The following is a 23,536-nucleotide window of genomic DNA, read 5'->3' on the forward strand; positions in this document are numbered from 1 at the left end:
TTCACTGTAATGAATACCTTAAAAGCGTATAAAGATATCCTTACAATCAAAATTATATTTTTGGGGTTCAGAAATACCACACAAAAACCTTTTTCTAAATCATATCAACACATAGATTATCAGCATTCAAACACTGAACAGTTACTGTGAAACAACATACCGAAGCGGCGGTGTGAATCAGATGTGAACATCAAATTTTTTTCAAAAACCTGACATACAAATTCAATCAAAGCTCTACTGACCTCGTGCTATAGTATAATATTAGTTACACAGTGTTCAATTGTCCTAATACGAGAATTTTATTGACCCGATAAATTCAGTATTAGGACAATTGAACACTGTGTAACGAATTTATCCGGATTTTGTTATATTACATATCATAATATTTAAATATAATACTAGGACAATATCAACCAAATATATTTTAGATATTTAATCTAAAACTGTGAAAAATTCAAAATATTAGGACTTATATAATCAACTCAAATTTTCTTTTTTTTATTAGGTCAATGTTATAAGGGAGATAATTCCAATTGACGTAATAAACAAGGGAGATAATTCCAATTGACGTAATAAAAAATTGTACTAAAATTTATTAAGACAATATCAGCCAATCAAATTGCGAGAAATTACTTTAAATCAGGATAAAATGTTTTATTCTATACCCTTTCCACTAGTATCCCTCATTCTACGTTGAAGAATTCGTCCAACTTTGATTTATAAAAACAAGTATTGGCAATAAATAGTCAGATACACATAACTTAATTTAGAAAGAATAAATTATACTTTGTAAAATAATTATCTGACCATCTTCATGATGCATGATTTCTTTGTTATTTTTTTTTTTTTTTTTTTTTTTTTTTTACAGAAAATCATCATCCCGAAGAGTTTCAACTAGGCTCTGTCATCTGACTTGTCTCTATTTTCATTTGAGACTTCCGATTTAATACTTGAACTTCGTGAGATAACTGTTATGAATGTAGTATTATCCTTTAATAACATTAACGGTACCAATTTGTGAGTTCAAGATTAGCATTTCGACAATAAGTATATCTTCAGTGATATGTTCCAACTGTCGTTAATATTATTTGATAATTTCATCCTCTTTTCCAGATTGTGATATCCCTGAACCTATGAGCAACACAGTACAAAATTTGGAACAAGATCATTGTGCTTACACCTCCTTTGAACATGCGTTCATCCCCGATTTTGGTGCGGTTTGTGTTGATCAGTTAATTTTCAATGTAGTGCTTTGTAAATGTTGTGTGTCGGTTTGTCGTTTTTCGGTGTTGTTTATTTTTCTTCTACGTTGGATTGTTCGTTGTCCTTTTTGGCAATCAAAACACTTATGTTCCAACATCTGCTTATAGGAATAGTTGTTGTTTTATCATTATTCTAGTGTTGTATATTAAGTATGGATTTAAATATCTTCAAACCTTTCTACATGCAAAACATTTCGTGATGATTGGCATTAAACTTAATAGGAACTGCAACCTATGAGTGAAAATATCGAACCCATTTCTCAGTTGGATTGAACAATACAAACCTGTTTAACCTTTTCATTGTCATCTATTTGTTACAAAGTCTATTAATTTATACAAATGATTGCAAAATAACGATTTGGTTTAATCTTAGTTTTGCAGAGGACATGAGCGGCAATATATCATTGTTTAGAATGAAAGGTAATAGCTTTGTTATTGAGCTAATCAAGCAACTTAGCGCAAAATGCCAAGAAAATTTGTGTTGAGAGATAAATGATAGTTAATTGATACAATAATTCATCTGTCAAAAAGAGGCAATTGGAACAGAGATGAAATTTTATTCAAAGTAATTGCCGTCTCCTTTCTTCTTCTTCATTTTGTTTTTTATCTTCCTGTGACAATTAAAAAGACCGTATCTACGATTCCCACAGAATAGGTTGACATTTTTTTAAAGATAAAGTATATAATACATGAATGGAAGATATTTTAGTGCCCATCTTAAGTTTGAGCGACTAGAATTTGTATTGGTACAACAAAAATCATGTTTATAAAATGGTTATTAAAGGTACCAGGTTTATAATTTAATACTCTATACGCGCGTTTCGTCTACAAAAGACTTAATATCAGTCATGCTCGGATCAAAACAGTTATATAGCCAAAAAGTACAAAGTTGAAGAGCATTGAGGATCCAAAATTTAAAAAATGTGCCAAATGCGGCTAAGGTCATTAATGTCTGGGTTATGAAAATCCTTAATTTTTCGAAAAATTCAAAGTTTTGTTAACAGGAAATTTATAAAAACACCGAAGTGCTGACAACTGGGTTGGTGATACCATCGGGGACGAAACGTCAACCAGCAGTGGCATCGACCCAGTAGTGTAAATGGTTATAAAGGTAAAATAACAAAAATACTGAACTCTGAGGGAAATTCAAAACGAATGAATAACTGTCATATTCTTGACCTTATAAAGGCATTTACTTATGTGAAAAATGGTGGATTAATCCTGGTTTATAGCTATCATAACATTTTAGTTGTATGACAGTTGCTTAAATAAAGCTTCATACCTTATGTTTCTTTGTCTTATGTCATTTATTAATGGGTTTATTTGATGACATTAAAAGTTTGTGAGGAACTTCATCTTCTTCTAAAAATAACAATTGTCCCTTCCGGGTGTAATCAACCATTTTTCTACATGCCTGTACCAAGTCAGGAGTAAGACAGTTGTTATCCATTCGTTTGATGTGTTTGAGCTTTGGATTTTACCATTTGATGAGGAACTTTCTGTTTTGAACTCCTCGGAGTTCGGTATTTGTGTTATTTTTACTTTTTTCCATGCAAAGACAGATTTCAATATCAATCACTACCAATTTATATACATGATACTATTACTTTGAAAGTGTAACAATTCTCCTAATTGGTTAATAAAATCATTCGAAAAACAGTGCATCAGACAAATGAAATGGATTGAATTCGAATGATGATGTGAAATAAAAGTTATTTATACTAAATTTGAAAAGACAAAACAAAATAATTATGCTTTTAAAAAAAGGCGAAAGATACCAAAGGGATATTCAAACTCATAAGTCGAAAGAAACTGACAATGCCATTACAAAAAACATAGGGTCAAAAGATAAACAACAGTATACAAAACAAAACATAGAAAACCAAAAAAAAAAAAAAAAATACCCAAACGAACACTCCAAAAGAAAAACACGTGGTGGTATTGGGTGCACAGAAAGGGTAAGCATATCTAGGTCATCGCTCGAGGCTTGGATATACATTTTTGCAGAGCTAATGCACTCTATTCTAACAGATAATCAAACATTAGTGTTCATGCATTTGTTTACTTTCATCAGAAATCTGAAAGTAGCATGAAACATTTTTTTCTCTCAGTCATATCTTTATAATTGTACGTTTACGCAATTTGGAGGTTTCACCACCAAATATTATTTTCATAGATACTTCATTACCATTATTATAAAGTTAGTATGAAAGTCGCAGAAAAAGGCCTGATAATGGGAGTGTACTTATTCAAGAAACATTTTGTCTATGAACCTTTATTGAGTAAAGATAGATCAATATACTTAATTTGACAGCAAATCATAACGGCAAATATGCTATACGGTATTTAAAACAATACAATTGTGCCTGTTTCATTCATTCCATTTCCTTCCATTTATTCCAGTTTCAAGAAAAATGTTTTGTCTATTTCCACTTGTGTTTTAATTGGGGAAAGATAAGTATACATAACTTTTGTTTCATTTAACCACAAGATATTGTCAGAATTTTCTGCAAATGTCAGATCTTATGTTAAATTTACTTTCAAATTGTTTTGTTTCAAGTTAAGAATTTGACATGTGGTGATTGAGCGTGTATATCGTTTCGAAAAACATTGAAAAACCATGGAAATTGCAAATGTTGTGAATACGACATCTATTGCTTGATTCGGTAATACATTTCATGAAACGTAAAAAATTGTAACACATTCAAAGTTGCCATAATGAATTTTCCATGTTAAGTTACATTTTGCAGATATACAATTTTCAAACAAGGCTACATTTGTAGCTGGCATCATTGATGGTGGTACGGTATCTGATGTTATGTGGACTTGACTACTTCAATGAAGTAAGATCGTTTCGTTCGTTAGTAACGTTTCTCTAAAATCATTCACAACTCAGATTGTACCATTGAAATATTGTAAAAATTAAAGATGAAAAAGAAATATTAAATATCAGTTAAATTATTTATTTGACCTTACCTATTTTCTTTCATGTTTGTAGTATGCTCTTTCAATGACTTTTATCTAAACATTTGTAAACAATCATAGAAAAAATATCCAATTGACTCGTATATGTATATTTATAGAAGAGTTCACCATATGGTACAGACTGACACTATTTCACACATCATATATTTTACATACTTATTTGTTCAAATTCAATTCAATCTGACATTATGTTGTAATATAATCGATGTATAATTGTACTATTCAATTACAAAATAAAAAGTTTCGATAATGATGAAATAGGGAATAATGTAATGAATTATATTTGTATCTAATGATAATCTTTAGTTTTTAACGATTACTTTAATGTCCCGTCTACTAAAGTAGGTGATACATTTATGATGATCATGTATGTGCGTCCGTTCGTCTGTCCGTCCATCTCATTCTAGATTAAAGTTTTGGTACATCGTAGTTAACCAATAAAAGAGGGACGAAGAACCAGAGGGACAGTCAAACTTATAGATCGAAAATAGACTGACAACGCCTTGGCTAAAAATAAAAAGACGAACAGACAAATAATAGTACACAAAACACCAATAATTTTTGATCATATTTTCTTGAAACTTAGAACAGATGTTTATTATAATGTTGAATTTATTCAAACATATAACATATTAAGGTTTTAACCCAGATTTTGATGTTCACAATCTGTGACATTAGGAAAGGGGAATGGGTTTCTTTTGGACACATTTTCTTGCTGATAATATTCTTTTGCATACTGTGTCTAAATAATGAAAGGTCATCATACAATGTTACCTATTTCTTTTCTTTCTTTTCTTATTCTTTTTTAAGTTCTAGTATTTAAAATAAATATTATATGCACTACATTTTTCTCTTTTTATACCTTACTTCTTTGGAAAGAAAAAACATTTTACAATCAAGAGCCTCATGTCGCTAATATGATAGCTAATGTGTCTAGTCTGTAGGAAATTAAATTGTTGACCTGATTATTTCGTTAAGGTAAATACAATAACTCCTGTTACAAATAATTTAATACCAAACAAACTTGTGCTGCAGTTAGAGAATTAAAAAACTAGACTGATGAAAACACCTGCGAAAAAAAAACGTGATTGATGTCAGGTTCAAACTAAATGTGTCGAAAACCGTATCAAATCAATCTCGATAAGTGTATTGCATGGAAATCTTTTATAGCTTACCTTATATCATTGAAGAGTGAACAGTGACCTAAAAATCCCTTTAATGTCTGTTTGTCTGTGGTTAATTATAGTTTCAGTTTTATTTATACTATTTCTCGTTTTGGAACTTCCACTTTGGTAATATATATATATATATGTTTGTGGCATAACATCGTGGCCACAAGTTAATTGTTTTCTGTTTAGTATTAAATTTATATTAGGATCCATTTTGTTACATCTTGTGATAATTTTTATTTGGCAATCGCCAATGGCAGTCAACAGGGTTAAAGAACATCAGTTGTTCGACCTGTTAGTCAAATGCGTTTTGTTTAAATATACTTTTTCACTTTTTTGGTCTTTGGGAAAATGTTGTTTGTGCGGTTTTTAGACCCTTCTACAACGAAATTTGTTTTACATGCACACGTATAAAAATTGCGGTTTTTATCAAACGCAATCATAGGTTTGAACGTAGTTTTCAATTTAGACTCGTTTAGATTTTTTCGTTTGGGCTTGTACCATATTTTCCCTCCGGTTTATATGATCCGTTCATCCTACACTGACTCTTAAAATTCAAGAGTCTATCTAAAAATGAGGGTACTTTCTCTAAAATTGAGGGTACTTTTTATATGGCCTTCCAAATACCGTTTCGATCCCTAACATCACTGAAGAGACATTTATTGTCGAAATTCGGATCTGGTGTACTAAATAAATATTGACACCGTATGTTTGTGGCATAACATCGTGGCCAAAAGTTAAAAAAAAATTTCTGTTTAGTATTAAATTTATATTAAGATCCATTTTGTTACATATTGTGATCAATTTTATTTGGCAATCGCCAATGGCAGTAAGCAGGGTAAAAGAACATCAGTTGTTCGACCTGTTAGTCAAATGCGTTTTGTTTAAATATACTTTTCACTTTTTTGGTCTTTGGGAAAATGTTGTTTGTGCTGTTTTTAGACCCTTCTACAACGAAATTTGTTTTACATGTTTTCAATTTTAGACTCGTGTATATATATATATATATATATATATATATATATATATATATATATATATATATATAGAGTCTATAAGAATCTACCAACCAGTAAACTTAATAGGTATTGGATCATCAAAATTGACAATACTACACAAACAGGAAAAATTATATGAGTCTAAAAGATTGTGTAACAATACCGATAAATAAATGGGAAACAAAACACTAAAAAGTGTTGAATATCATCGCACAAAGATGGAAAAACTGAACAGATGATATAAATTATACAATACATTAGACTCATCAGTGACGCTCATATCAAAATATTTATAAAGCCAAAAAAGTAAAAAGTTGAAGAGCATTGAGGATCCAAAATTCCAAAAGGTTGTGCCAAATACGGCTAAGGTAATCTATGCCTGGGATAAGAAAATCCTTAGTTTTTCGAAAAATTCAAAGTTTTGTAAACAGGAAATTTATAAAATGACAATATTATGCCACAAACATAAGGTGTTAATATTTTTTTGTACACCATATCCGGATTTCGACAATAAATGTCTCTTCAGTGATTTTAGGGATCGAAACGGTATTTGGAAGGCCATATAAAATGTACCCTCATTTTCAGATAGACTCTTGAATTTTAAGAGTCAATATAGGATGAACGGATCATATAAACAGGAGGGAAAATATGATACAAGCCCAAACGAAAAAATATAAACGAGTCTAAATTGAAAATTACGTTCAAACCTATGATTGCGTTGGATAAAAACCTCAATTTTCATACGTGTGCGTGTAAAACAAATTTCGTTGTAGAAGGGTCTAAATACAGCACAAACAACATTTTCCAAAAGACCAAAAAAGTGAAAAAGTATATTTAAACAAAACGCATTTGACTAACAGGTCGAACAACTGATGTTCTTTAACCGTGGTGACTGCCATTGGCGATTGCCAAATAAAATTGATCACAAGATGTAACAAAATGGATCTTAATATAAATTTAATACTAAACAGAAAACAATTAACTTGTGGCCACGATGTTATACCACAAACATAAGGTGTTAATATTTTTTTGTACACCAGATCCGGATTTCGACAATAAATATTTCTTCAGTGATGTTAGGGATCGAAACGGTATTTGGAAGGGCATATAAAATGTACCCTCGTTGTTAGATAGACTCTTGAATTTTAAGAGTCAATATAGGATGAACGGATCATATAAACAGGAGGGAAAATATGATACAAGCCCAAACGAAAAAATATAAACGAGTCTAAATTGAAAACTACGTTCAAACCTATGATTGCGTTGGATAAAAACAGCAATTTTTATACGTGTGCATGTAAAACAAATTTCGTTGTAAAAGGGTCTAAATACAGCACAAACAACATTTTTCAAAAGACCAAATAAATATATATATATCAAAATTGATCGTAAGATCTAGCTGAATTCAATATGTCTCCTTCTATATACGTTCACAAGGATTTTTATAAGCAAACGGCAGAAAATACACGATGTCTAAATACATGGGGACCAACATAATCGAAATATTAGCTATTATTACATTTTGACAGCTCAGATTTGTTTTATATAAAAAGAATTTGACAATTTAATCAAATTACACCACAAAATTATAGCTATTCCCAATGACGTCTTTGTTTCTGATAATGATGTCTTTGTTTTTGTGTTCTTGAAATGTTGTCATTTCTCTTTTTCATTAGACTTAATGTACATTCATGGTATACCGCCATCTTTGATTGTACAATCCAATACAAAAGCGGTCTAGTTATTTGACCAAATCTGCAAATTTGGAGACAGATTTGCAATTTAATGGTTAGACTGTCTATTTCTATAAAGTAAACTTGGAGAGTTATTGTTTTATTTATGATATTTTAACAAATAAAATTTTTTATCGTTTTAAGAATCATTTTTTTTAAAGGAGCCATGTAAGGGGAGACAACTCTTTTCTTAAAAAAAATATACTGGTCTAATAGGGATTTTTTTAAAATTTTTACTTGTTGCAAGAAAACAAGTTCGGTGACACCATTTTTTCTTTTTTATTTTCTTAAAACATATAATTAAACCTATCTTCTCACAATTTTTTCTTTTTATTTTCTTAAAACATATAATTAAACCTATCTTCTCACAAATTTTTTCAAAATTCTATCTCATAGACATTTTTTAATGCACATAAATGTGTTTTGTCATGAACAATCTAACCAAATTTAGGCAATTTTCAAGGACTCATGGATTGAAAAATAGCACGGTGACCCACACTTTTTATTATATTTTTGAAAAAAGCATATCAAAATCTTCATTTTGGCAAATTATAAGAAAATTCTGTCACAAAAAGTCTATACTGTTGATCTACTATAAATATCTTTCTAAAATCGCCGATAATGGCATATTTACTTAGATAAACAAGTTTTATGGTCAGTAGTCAGTATTTCAATGGTTGTCGTTTGTTGTTATATGTTATATTTGTTTTTTATATTTGTTTTTCGTTTATCGCTTTGTACATAAATCAGAGCGTTCGTTTCTTCGTTTAAATTGTTTTACATACTCATTTTAGGTCCTTTTATAGAATACTATGCGGTATGGGTTTTTCTAAATGTTGAAGTCCGTACAGTGATTCATAGTAACAACTTTGATAATTGGTCTCTGGTTGAGAGTTTTCTCACTGGCAATCACACCACATCTTCTTGCAAAGTGGCTATGAACGGTTTCGTTTCGATGTATGATAGCGTTTGTTTTTGTTGCACTTCAGTGTTGCTGTTGTTCCTTTATTTTCCTCTATTGATAGATGTGTTTCCCTCGATTTTAGTTTTTAACCCGGATTTGTTTTCTCTAAATAAATTGATAGCTTTTGAACACCGGTATACTGTTGTTGCCTTTATTTGTCTATTCCATGTAAATCAGCTATTCAAAACCATAACGTCATCGCATAGTTGGAACAGAGTTTAATCTAAGAAGGCAACACAGCGTTTAAAAACCTTTCTCTTACTTCCAGTTTGCCGAATTCACTATTTAGTTCCAGTAAAAGTAAAAGCGAAAGCGAGATTAATATTACAGGAAATAACATGTTATACCGTAATCCAGTTCAAACGTCCCATGCATTCGGCTACTTAAATATTTAATACCGTGCGTTCCCGTTTATGCTCATTAATCCCTATTATCGAGAATGAATTCCAAGGATTTATCAACTTCAGTTTATAGACAACCATTGTGTTACAGCTTATGTCAGTGACAGTGTGTGGGAGCAAATGATGAACTGATTTAGCAAACTTGATATATTTAAACCAGTAAAACACGACCAAAGCAATGTCATATAAGCCAAGCGGAATGCATTGCTGAACCGTAATAACAACATTATGCTGCTTAATGCATTAATTTGTATTTTTTAAGAGCTTAAATACAACACTTAAACTAATTAGCGCCAATATTATATATATCAAAATAATATTCAAATTATGTTTTGCAATGAATGAAGTTGATATGAAATCGAATTAAATTAATTGAACAAAAATAAATGACTGTTTCGGGCACAATTTTTTCGAATGTTCACTATTATAACGACACTCAAGGGTGGTTTTAGTTTAAGTTTCGTTCCCCCTGTGTGAAAAAGAATATAGACTAAAGTATCGATGGAATTTGTATAATGGTCTATACTAGTATTTGAAATCACCAAAGCAATTATTTTTTATATGCATTAAATAAAACAATTCAGTAGATAGACAGTGTTTGGAAAAATAACAAAATGATATAAATCAAAGAGTTCATGCAGGCCATAGCAGAAAAGCTTAAACCTCACAAGCTGAGTCTTTTTACAATCACAATGAATGTATACTTAGTTAAAAGATCAAGAATTTGTAATGTCAGAATTATTTTTGTTATTTATTTTCGGTTTCAGCAACGACCATTTGCTTGAATAGGATGCACATGATAATGATCATGGACACCAAAGGTTATATGTATGATGTAATATAAACAACTTAAAAATAATAAGTAATATGGTTAAATAAGTTAGTGTGAATGCAGATCTTTGCTGCAGATGCCCACAGCAACCATGCAAGGTGAAAATAGACTGTGTCACAATAGAACGAAAGGTATTTGGTATATATATCTATGTCGCAAAAGAAAACATGTGGAGCATTTTCACCAACCCAGTAGTCAGCACTTCGGCGTTGACATGAATATCAATTATATTGTCATTTTTATAAATTTCCTGTTACAAAACTTTGAATTTTTCGAAAAACTAAGGATTTTCCTATTCCAACATTAGATAAATTTAGCCGTATTTGGTACAACTATTTGGAATTTTGGGTCCTCATTGCTCTTCAACTTTGTATTTGTTTGGCTTTAAAACTATTTTGATCTGAGCGTCACTGAAGAGTCTTATGTAGACGAAACGCGCGTCTGACGTATAAAATTATAATTCTGGTACCTTTGATAACTATTTCCAGAGATTTCTGTTAGATTTGATTGTTGGAATAAAGTAAATGCTTTATTCTATAGGTTATTAATTTGCTTGTACGAAATACATTATATAAACTCTTATCCATCTATTTTCTATCGATAAATTAGTCCAGTATTGAACAAAATAAAATAATAAATTTATAACTTTGATTAGAAAAAAGTTTTATAACCTCGAATCACGCAGAACACCTGTTATAAAATTAAAAATAATGTTTTTTCCTTTTTTCTGACAAATCAATGAATTCATTCTATTTTATATCAGCTGTTTGTTTTAGGAAAATCAGCATTCGAATAGTTTTGTTAGATTTCAGTGACCCAAGATGGTATTATTGTTCCTCCTAGACTCAAATATCTGATGTGTTGACTTAATTATGTTTAAGATATTTAAGTCAACCTGTCAGATATTTAACTCGAAATGGCATATATCTAAGTTAACTTGTTAGTTATTTGAGTTGACCTGTTATATATTCAGGAACTTTGCTGAAATGTCAGTTATCAAAGTTGACATGTCAACTAATTATCTTCAAATTAAGGAAGCAGGAAAATAAGCAAGAGAAGTTCACCTTTCAATAAGCCTTATTTTCAATCTGAAAATTCATTTTTAGATATTTAGAAATGTTTTACATCAGTTTTGATCACTCTTCTTCCCAAATGAGAAAACATTATATTATATAAAAGCACTTGCTCGGTTTGAATAAGAAATATTTCTGTATTTATATAGTTACTCCAATTATGTCAAAGTTACGAATAAAAACTATGAGTGCTTACCTGTGAACGTCTGTGTCGCCTCACCTCCGTTTTTCTGATGACAAACTTCGAGCCTAGCTCATCAATATAGATTTCTTCCGATCAATAAAATGAGGCTCATTCCATGGGGACGAATTCCAATAGATAATGCTAATAATGGTTTCATAAAGAAATCAATTGCATTCCTTATTAAAACAAAACAAATTAAAATTAGGTTTTATAATGCTAAAGGCTCTTTCAGAGTCAATTTCTATTCATTTTAATGAGAACAATTAATAAAATGGCAAAATTCCGTAGGTTTAAATATTAGAAGTACATTTAATATTAACTATGAAGTTAACTTGGATTATTAGTGACAGTATTTTGACTAATAAAGCTTTTACCATACTCATATAGTAATTATAATCGACACCTAGCGAGAATATAGCTTTCTTTCTATGACAAAAGAGTCTAGATAAATCAATTACTTAAGAAAGCTTTAAGATCGTCAATTACTTTCACAGTTTATTAATTTCTAAATTTGAATTTGCCACAAACTGCATTAATATGAGAGGTACTGAAGGCGTCATGTAATCTTTTTTAGCAACACTTAATGTCTATTTTTTGACATGCGTTTTGAAATCCATTTTCTATATTACAGAAGTTATATTTGGCTTCATTGCTAAAGTATAAAATTACGATTAAAGCGTCAAAGCGACAGTGTTGTTGTCTTTAGAACTATTTTCAATGATTACGTTGCCAAAACTAGAAAATAAATGAAATTCCATATCGATGACTGACTCGTATTTAACTAAAGAGTACCAATAGAAAAAATTGTAATTTACCAAAAATTCATTTCCGTATTACCATTTTATTAAGAGAGAAAAACATCTTTAATTAAGCATATCAATCATTATGCTTGAACGGCATATTTATACTCGTAAAATTATAGCGTTCCCGTGGTAGAATTTAGATTGTGGCCGTGGAGCCTTGTTTCAAAACGTAAATTGTGCAATGTCATGAGACTTTCTACCTGGTTAATTGAAAAATATAGTATTTACACTTGGGAAACGTTCTTTGAACTTTAAATATTGATGTTACCTTATAATTTTGTCATTAAGTAACTTTTAAATCCCAAACTGTTATATTTTCCTTGAATTTAGCCATGCTTTTATTTAGTGTATTCCGACAATACCAGAGACACTGGCATAGGAAACATGTTCGTGAGGTCAGAGAATTTAGTTGTATAGGATGTAATGACTCGTTTCCGCGCAGGCACCATGTTAAGGAGCACTTAATCAGCTTCCATCACTTCACACCACGTCATGCCAATCTCGTCATGCCATCATTACAGTCAACCATCACAGTTAATTTGAAATATGTAAAACCTGGGAAGTGTGTACCTCCGTTGTATGAAGACAGTACTAACATAGAAGTAGCTATGATTCAAGAAGAGGAGGAAGTGTATGAGGACGCACAGGAATATGTTCAACCTCAAGAATATGTAGAATACGGTGAAGGCGTCCCAAGAGACATGGAATACGAGTTGGTGGAGGAAAGTGGGGAGATGGTCATGAAACTGGTTCCGAAGAAAGACTTTTTATTTTGAACATTTAAATTAATTATTTTTGTAAAAGTTATATTCATGTATTGTGTATTTCATTCTTTAATTTATATTGACTTGTATAGACCATTTATTGGTATTTGCAATGGTCTAGATGGGGGGAGTGTGGCCGTGGAGCCTTGTTTCAAAACGTAAATTGTGCAATGTCATGAGACTTTCTACCTGGTTAATTGAAAAATATAGTATTTACACTTGGGAAACGTTCTTTGAACTTTAAATATTGATGTTACCTTATAATTTTGTCATTAAGTAACTTTTAAATCCCAAACTGTTATATTTTCCTTGAATTTAGCCATGCTTTTATTTAGAGGAGTTCCGAATATTATTATTTCTCTAGATTTTTCAATTGGGTGCGTTCGGAGATCTTTCTCTGTACGTTTTTCTAAATCGAGGCATAACAAGTTTTTAATAGTAAATTTCATTGGTTTAACTTATGTGTTGATATTTCTTATTGGGTTTGTAAATTTAGATATAGTTTCTATAATTAGAACTTAACTAGTATATAAGGCCCACATATTCTTAATATCATTGCTTTTTATGCAAGAGCCACTTGTCTGTAACAGACTCTTAAGGTAGGTGCCTATTAATTTAGGACTGTTTTCTACTAGCCAGCGTTAGTCTTCGACTATTAGCAAATTGGCTGATGCGTTAGTTACGACTTACAATTTTTGGCTTGTTTATTACAAAACTTTGGCAAAACTTTAAAAACTGTTAAGCTTCCACGTCTGGTTTTTCCCTTCCCACATTTAATTAAGTAGTCTGTTTATTTTATAAAACAAGTTTAGATAAGAAGTGTTAAGTAAGTAGGAAATTAAGGTTTTTCAATATTATTTTAGAATAGGGGAGATAACTTTGCCCAATTTTCACTATACTGTAATTTATAGGAGAAATGTTGATTTGATGTATATTTATATTAAATCCTGACATGTAGATTTGTAGTTATAACATCATTAAACTATGTGAACTTGATTGTCTTTATTTAAATAAGCTACCAAGAGGAGTCAAAGACTCAGGATCGAACTACAACAGAACCTAGAGCTTAGATATACCCTGTTTTAAAAGGTTTAGTCATTAACATGACACCGTTCATATTATTTTGGTTGTTTTAGTCATTGTCAATAATTCTGGTTGTTCCTTTTTGGTTTTTGGTGGTTTGAATATTCCAATTTATCATTTAGGTTGATCTCATTGAACAATCATACCGTATTAAAACAAGACATCAACACTTACAAATAAATAATTCAGAAGTTACATGAAAAACAAGACAGGATAACTAGCTCCGGTTACAAGATTAAGTAATTGAGACTACACACCTGTGATTGTACGTATGTGTGCTTGTGTGTGTGTGTTTCCCCTTCTAGTTCTTTATTTGCGACAACGTTAAGATAAACAAGAACTGTATATGCTTTGGACACATCACAGAATGATGGAACTATTTTATCGTTGCAAACTTATATCATTGCTAATGGCAACAAAACATACTCGGTGTCTACTACCCTGTTAGTTACTCCAGCAACTAGCTTATAATGTAAAACATATTCGTAAGTTTGGTCATACCTTTTCTCTTGGATTGGATATACGGTTGTATCACACTTTTAGATTTGTATAGTGTTATAATTTTCAATAATGAAAAACATTGTCAACACAAAAAGTCCAGCACACGTTAAAAACCAATATATCATTATCAATTATTTATACAAAAGAGTATGAATTACTTATTAAATAAATAAGCTTTGAACTTGCTTTCAGTAACTGCGATTACTCTTATGGAATAACCGTTTCACAAATGATATCGGATATGTTCCTTATGTCGTAACTACCAAACCCTTCCCTTTTCACGAATGTGACATACCGAATTAGACTATTTACCGGATTTTTGATAACATAAGCAACACGACGGGTGCCACATGCAGAGCAGGATCTGCTTACCCTTCCGGAGCTCCAGTTTTTGGTGGGGTTCGTGTTGCTTATTCTTCAGTTTTCTGTGTTGTGCCTTCTGTACTATTATTTGTTTGTTTGTCGTTGTCTTTTTAGTTATGACGTTGTCATTTTATTTTCAGATTATGAGTTCAACTGTCCCTCTGGAATCTTTCATTGCCCTTTTAGATCGTAATGTGTGTGTGTGTCTTTATTCATTTTCTTAGTTTTTTCTGTGCTTTGTGACGATCTGATGAGTCAAGCGTTATGAAACTGAATTTAAAGTTTGTCCTAAAGTTGTACTGTTACACCACAACCTAATAAGTGGATGGTGAAGAGCTTGAAAACATTTTTCATCCCCGTCATAATCAGTTTCTGCATGTACCAAATCAGTGGTTGTCGTTAGTTGCTCTCTTTCGTATTGTTTTCAGTTTATTGTATTGTACATAAATTAGGTAGTTGTTTTATTTAAATTGTTTTACATTTTGTTATGTCGGTACCTTGAAAAGGTTATATGATATGGATTTGCGCATTGTTGAAGGTAATACGGTTACTCATAGTTGCCTTAGTCTATGTGGTTTGATCTCTGTGGGATAGTTGTTACATTTGCATTTATACGACATCGTCTATCTTTTACAAATATATGAAAACACTTATATATTTCTTTGAGGTAAACACAATAACTCGTGTTACAAAACAATTACACTGAACTATTTTCATTTATCGATTTGTACATACATCAGACCGTTCGTTGTCGCGGTTGAATTGTTTTCTATTCGTCATTTCATGGCCTTTCATGGATTACTATGCAGTATGTGTTTTGCTAAATGTTAAAGGCCGTACAGTGATTCGTAGTAACAACTATGTCATTTGTTTTCTGGTGGAGAGTTGTCTAATTAGTCATCGATCCACATCTTCTTGCAAATTGGCTATGGACGTCTTCTTTTCTATGCATGTAAGCGTTTGTTTTTATTGCACATCAGTGTTGCAGTTGTTCCTTATTTTCCTCTTATAATGATGTGTTTCCCTCGGTTTGAGTTTGTAACTCGGCTTTGTTTTCTCTGAATCGATTTATGACTTTAAACACAGGTATATTACTGTTGCCTTTATTTATCTATATTATGTAATGCAGCTATTCAAAATTAAAATTTCATCGCATGTTTGATAAACAGTTTATTCTCAGAAATACTGTGTTTTCAAACCTTTCCCTTTCTTTTATTTTGCCGAATTCACATGCTATTTTTATTTGATTCCAGTAAAATTACAAAAAATCAAATTCGAGATTTACATTTTAGGAAATAATATACTCTGTCGCAATCCAGTTCAAATGTCCTATGCATTCGACTACTTAGGGAGCTACCATTTGATTTTTAGGGGTGGGGGGGCGGCTAGAATGAAATTTGAAAAAAATAGGCAGGGCAGGAATTTTGAGTAAAAAAAGGCAGGATGAGACACTTTCCAAAAAAAGTCAGGATGACAATTTAGGTAAAAATAAGTCAGGATAAACTAAAAATTAAAGGCAGGACCGAATAAAGTGGAAAATAAAAAGGCAGGACAGAGATTACAACTAAAACAAATGCAGGACAAAATTTTTCATCCCCTCCCCCCCCCCCCCCCTTTAAAATCATTTGGTAGCTCCCTTAGATATTTAAGATCGAGTGTTCCTGGGGATGCTTATTAATCCCTATTATCGAGAATGAATTTCGAGGTTTTGATCGATTTGAAGTTATAGATAACAATTCTGATATAGCTACTGTTGATAGTGTGTGGGAGCACATGATATACTGATTTAACTGATTCGTGATACAAGTATATGTCAGACCAGTAAACATGACCCAAGCAATGTCATATAAACCAGATCGAACTTGCATTGCTGAACCGTTATAACAACCGTCTGTTGCGTACTGCATTATTTTTTCAGCTTAAATAAAACATTTAAACAATTTAGTGCCAGTATTATTCATTTCAAAATTATGGACAACTTTTGAAGCATAACTTTGCTATAAATGAGGTTAATATGAAATCGAATTAACTGAATTGAACAAACAAAAATGACTGTTTGGGGCACATCAATTTCGAAGTACAAAATGCTGTGCCCGAAACAGTCATTTTTGTTTGTTCAATTTAGTAGATTTGATTTCATATCAACCTAATTTATAGCAAAGCAAAGTGGTAGTCTTTTTGACTTGGCTTTGATGTAATAGGAGTTTTTATTAACATATGGTTTTTGTTTGCCACTCGATATCCTTTTATTTTTATAACTAATCCAAAACAGAATCCGTGTTTACTGGTACTTTCTTAAGAAACATAAATCAATAAAGAGTTTGAAATTAAAACGATGGTACTATTACCAGTTTGTACTAGGCAACAATAAACCAGTTAACTATTCATTGAGGTACTTGCTTGACTTCTCATTTTACATGTATTCCTGATATTATTTTGTCCTCAGAAAAATCTGGTTCTATAAAAGAAAATAGCTTCAATATTAAATTAGTTTATAAGGAATCAGGATGTCTGATACGATTGTATTCAATTAACTTATTAGATTTAATTTGGCAAGATTCTGCATTAACACGGAATGTTGCTGGAGGCGTTTTAATAGAACAAGTACTGTCTCAATTATAACAGAGGCGTTTGAAAATTCCGTAATTAGAAAACAGAAGTTGTTGACTAAGGTGGATAATGACGCAAGTACATGTGCTCTCGTAGATGTTTAACCATTGATTGATTATTAGACTTTTATGTCCAATCAACATAACTATATCGAAGCGATTAAACATGTAGAGAAAATGGGTTGAAAGGGATACAATACGGGAACATCACAATCCATGAAATATATTGAGAGTTGCTTTGAATCTGGAGATTAAGTCTCAACATCGTTAATGTTGCTTTTGGACTTTTTACGTAATAAGAGAGTACAACTCTCTCAACAGAGGTTACGAGTTTGGAACATTTATCACGACTTTATAAGACACTCAGTGGTGATAAGAGAGTATGTTTGTCAGTCAATTGAGTCAAAATTCACCTATTCTCTTCACTAAAAAAAACTAGGTATAAATTTACACCTCAAAGAACTCTGTCCAGATTTTATACCCTCGGGTTCCCATCGAGGGGATGAAGCGATATATAACAAATTTACATCAATGTTCCGCTATTGTTTTTCTGTTCTCTAAAGACTTGTACTGTTTAAAGGTTGTTTAATAGCATCATGTGCATGATTGTCCGGTAAAACAATTAAATTGACAAAGGTGTTAAATTAAACAATTAAAAATGGAGTAGAGAACTACATTGAAATGATTAACATAAGTACACAACAGTTAAATGTTCTTTTCATTCATTTCAATTTTTTTATATAGAAAACCACTTAGCTGTACAAATTACGACTGGTCATATCGACATTAGCAAACGTCGACATGTCAGTTACTATGTTTATGCTGACATGTTAGTTTTTTTTTTTTGTCGACCTGTCAGATATTTAAGTTGACATTTCAGATAACTACTTTCACAAGTAAGAACAATAGATATAAGAAGATGTGGTGCGAGTGCCAATGAGACAACTCTCTATCCAAATATCAATTTATAAAAGTAAACCATTATAGGTCAATGTACGGTCTTCAACACGGAGCCTTGGGTCACACAGAAAAGCAAGCTATAAATGGCCCCAAAATTACTAGTGTAAAACCTTTCAAAAGATATGCAAAAATAAGGATCGTCTTATCACTAGGGTAGAACATTCTTTAGAAATACGGAAGATTGTATTGGGTACAAACATATCTATCTATAAACACTTAAACTATAATGATAAACTACGTAGTCTTCCCACGTCCGCAACAAGTAATTCCACTTGACATTTGTTCTCATTCTGAAACATGGTATAAAACCTGTTTATTAGACAAATAATACCGGTATTCCACAGATCTAAACAAATTGGTCTAAAGAGGATCACACAATGTTTAACATTTGTTCTAATATTCCAGACTTAAACTGTTGTAATATGTTTTTTTTCCCTGAAAATCAATTAAGGAAACATTATTTCAAAATCACGAGGTTACGTGATTAATAAATATACATACATGTATATGTAAAAATAGATAAATGTGAAATTGTTCAATATATCGGAACCATAAAAAAAACTGTCATACAAGTGGGAGATTAAAATTAGCTAGCTATAAAACAGGTTTAACCCAACATTGTCTTCGGGAAATATATATATACATATATATATGGAACATGACAGTTTTTGTCACTCCTTTTGTTGATTGTAAACGTTAGATATTTATTTTTTTTTTACTTTTCCTTTTTTTATTTACCTAAGAGTTCGATATTTATGTTATGCATATTCCCCTTATCTTAAATTGTTGGTTTGCTTACATTTAATCAAAATGTCAAACTAACTGGACAGATTAGTGTATACCCTGTTTTGTAGATCTGCTTCTATTTAGCATAATTATGGCAGTTTCTGGTCATCGCCACCTTCAATATCTAGTAGTGTTATTATATTGTTCAATGGTTTTGATAAATGTTCCCTGTAAAAAGATTCGCTGATAGTTGAGACGATGGAAACAGTATCAAGAAGTGTAGGTGTTTCTATGACATCAATACAAACTTAAGTTTCTGTTGGTTTACCATATAATCCTGGTGGTACTTTAAAACGGCTAGTTTTGGGAACACTACTTCTACATACACTTCATGCCCGTTTAAATATTCCCTACAGGAATCCATTTTTTACAGCACAACCTCGCTTATAAAGTCTAGTTTGCCAGCATGCATCTCCAACACTGAATAAAATTGAGAATGGAAATGGGGAATGTGCCAAAGAGACAACAACCCGACCATAGAAAAAAACAACAGCAGAAGGTCACCAACAGGTCTTCAATGTAGCGAGAAATTCCCGCACCCGGAGAGGAGTTCATTATGTGTCTGTCGATGTCCTCTACCAAATCCTCTACCTCTATCTCTCTGTTGTGGTCATCCTGGTTGCTGGTTTTGTTGCCAAACCTTTGGTTGCCAGGTAGATTGTCGCCATGGGGATGCTTGTTGGTGCTTGGGAGGTTCTTGTTGGTCCAACTTCTTTTCATAAGTGTCAATTCTAGTTGCCATCTGCTGGGTCATTCCTTTCATATCCTCAACATCAGATGGTTCAATTGCTGTTTTACTGGTTTACTGGCTTGAAAGACTTGGTTAATACTTCCGGGTGCATGTGACCATTCTAGATCTGGCGAAGTGCAACTCTCAGAGAATCAAATTATTTGATGGTGTCCTGAGATGTTCTTGAGTGATGTTCTCATACCAGTCCACAACATGGAGTGTAACATACCGTCTATATCCTACATCCAACAATACCTCTTTCTACTTCCTGTCCCATGAGTGATTCTATTCGACAACTGAAGCTAGTGACAGTCTGGTCCTCTTTTTGGCATGATCCATAAAACTTGGTCTAAGTTCTTCCTCTTTGTCAACATTCCCATAAATAGAGTCTAGCTAATGAATGACTTCCTCAACTGATGCATCTAACTCCAATCGCATAGCTGCATATCCACTTCCCCTCTTAGTGACCGTAGAACAGCATTTCAAATGGCTTCCTTCTCATATGACTGCTTCGTCAGTAACTTTACTTCCTGCTTCCATAACTCATAGGTGGTGTCCCCTGCCTTTGGTTCATTTCCAGAAAATTTGGAAATCCTTGGTGGGTGTGTTAATACTACCACTACACGAAATCCCGGATTTGAAGAGGTATGCAAATGTTATGTAAATGTATTCAGAGACCGACATTTACATATATTTACAAACCACTGCATTTAGTTTATCTCGTCTTTACATGTTGTAAATATTAATATTTCTTGTGCTATACCCTCCTATGGGCGGTTATGAGAGACCGCGGTTTATAAAATATATTAACACCTAATCAAACCATTTTGCAGTTAAGAATTTATATATATTTATGACCGTCGCAAAACTTTTGCAAACTTATGTATTTGTATACCTCTGCAAATGGAAATCTTTGTCATGTATTTTTCTATGATGTAAATTTATCCGCAAATGCGTTTCTTTGTCTAGGTAGCAAAGCATCATCATTCAAATGATTTTATTTGGGTTATAAAGTGTAAGGTGCATCTACATTTTCCTGGTATGTAAACCAATTTAAAACGAGAACTTTATAGAGGGGTGTAAAGCATCATTCCCTTTAATCTACAGAGACCTGTCAAATGTATTGTAAAGGAATAATTTTGTTAGTCTTTATTGTCGGCTGAAATGTATGTCAAATCAGAACATATCAAAAGCCTTTGAACATATTCCGAAATGTATGGTAAATACATATATTTGCAGACAATTTGTTTAACTGAGAAATGTGGTCAAATGACAATATCAATGACATGTGTAAATATATTGGGCATATGTAACTTTAAATACATATGCAAAGAAATGATAAATAAAGATATTTCAGACAGCTAGAAATGTATGTGTAAATATATTGGGCATATGTAACTTTGAATACATATGCAAAGAAATGATAAAGAAAGATATTTCAGACAGTTAGAAATGTATGTGTAAATATATTTTGCATATGTAACTTTGAATACATATGCAAAGAAATGATAAAGAAAGATATTTCAGACAGCTAGAAATGTATGGTAAATAGATATATTTGCTTTTAATTTGCTACTATATTTGAAAGGTGCAGATTATATTTACAAATATTTCCATAGCTTTAGTGGTCAAGCTATGATATGACAAATATAGCTGCTTTGGGATTGGTTTTGGCATATTGGTAATATCATTTATTATACATGTATTTTAATAATTTCGTTTTAATAAAAATAAAAAAAAAGTCGGTTCTACATAATCGGTTCTTGATCTCTTCTCGAGCTCTGTTTGGTGTACTGCGTAAATTACTTTATCCATCAAAATCTTGTTTCTCGGTAAGTTATGATGGTTCATTCGCATAAAACGATCGTTTCCTTCGAGTATCGCTTTGAAACTTCTGGAATTGCCCGAGTCATAATTCACTCTGTTTATAAAACAAAAAAAAAATATTTTTTTTTTCAAGAGACATATACTACAATATGTATTATATATGTTACTGCAGAGACATATATACTATATATATATATATATATATATATATATATATATATATATATATATATATATATATAATTTAAAAGTAAAAAACACAAAAAATCACATCATAAATCGAACATTGTTTCTGTTAGCGCTTTCACCGCATCTCCAGCGGTTCATCAGACAGAATTGTTATCGTTAATAGTAACGACTTGTGACGTTACGTTATAGTAACGACTTGTGACGTTACGTTATAGTAACGTCATGCGGTAGTTGTATATATCTTACGGAATTTTATTAACGGACCGAATTTCACTTCCTATTTAAGTAGTAGTGAATTTTAAATAGGAAGTGAAATTCGGTCCGTTAATAAAATTCCGTAAGATATATACAACTACCGCATGACGTTACTATAACGTAACGTCACAAGTCGTTACTATAACGTAACGTCACAAGTCGTTACTATTAACGATAACAATTCTGTCTGATGAACCGCTGGAGATGCGGTGAAAGCGCTAACAGAAACAATGTTCGATTTATGATGTGATTTTTTGTGTTTTTTACTTTTAAATTATATTTTCTGTACCAAGGACTTTTTATTTATCAAAATATATATATATATATATATATATATATATATATATATATATAAGTACGTCTGAAATTGCGAAACCAAATTTACAGATCTAACATTGTTGGGTTGATGTTATCAAGCCTGAACAATATTAGATATGCGGCCTCATTTTAAATTTAAATCGGTACCATTCGGAAGGTTATCGATCGATTTATCAAGTTTTTATAAAAAGTCCAAGTTTCTGAAATAGAAATATTCCTTCATCGGTAGAATAGTTGTCACATAATATTTGACACAAAACACATCTTGAGAGAATATTTTTAAGAATCGGCTAGTTTGCACACATACTTAAACGTTAAATCTATTGACGAATATTTCAGTTTTGTAATATTTGTTTTCCTTATCCGTTAAGTCCAGTCACGAGATGTTGAACTCCGTGTGCTTCATGAAGCTCTCTCTGCAAAAACTTTCTTGTGTGTGAGAATGAAAGTTAAACACTACAAACAAAGAACCAGTGAGTCACGTGTCATAATTGACACACAATTTACCAATGAAATCAAACAAAATCGATAGATAATATCATTCCATCGACGAGATGTCGCCCTTCCTCCGATCAACGGGGTTTATCAGCAGTTAAATGTGACAATTATCACCTTTCACAGAAAGATCTGGTCCGAAAAGATCAATAGAAGACCACCGCTAGTATCAATATCCATCAATATAAGGCACAAACAATTATCATTTCTTTATACAAAATCCCAGTCACGTCTCAGTCATTACAGCTGAAC

At 31.7% G+C, this 23,536-nt stretch overlaps 1 protein-coding gene across 1 annotated transcript in view; it reads right to left on the minus strand.

The window, feature by feature from the left end:
• Nucleotides 1-11,652, minus strand: part of LOC139512580 (membrane-associated transporter protein-like) — a 37,812-nt gene extending 26,160 nt beyond the window's left edge. Inside the window, exon 1 of the mRNA XM_071300302.1 lies at nucleotides 11,614-11,652. The gene's annotated coding sequence lies outside the window, so the exon portion shown is untranslated. The remainder of the gene's footprint in view (nucleotides 1-11,613) is intronic.
• Between the last annotated feature and the right edge of the window lie 11,884 nt (nucleotides 11,653-23,536).

Source organism: Mytilus edulis, chromosome 2, assembly GCF_963676685.1.
Source record: "Mytilus edulis chromosome 2, xbMytEdul2.2, whole genome shotgun sequence".
Classification (NCBI taxonomy): Eukaryota; Metazoa; Mollusca; class Bivalvia; order Mytilida; family Mytilidae; genus Mytilus; species Mytilus edulis.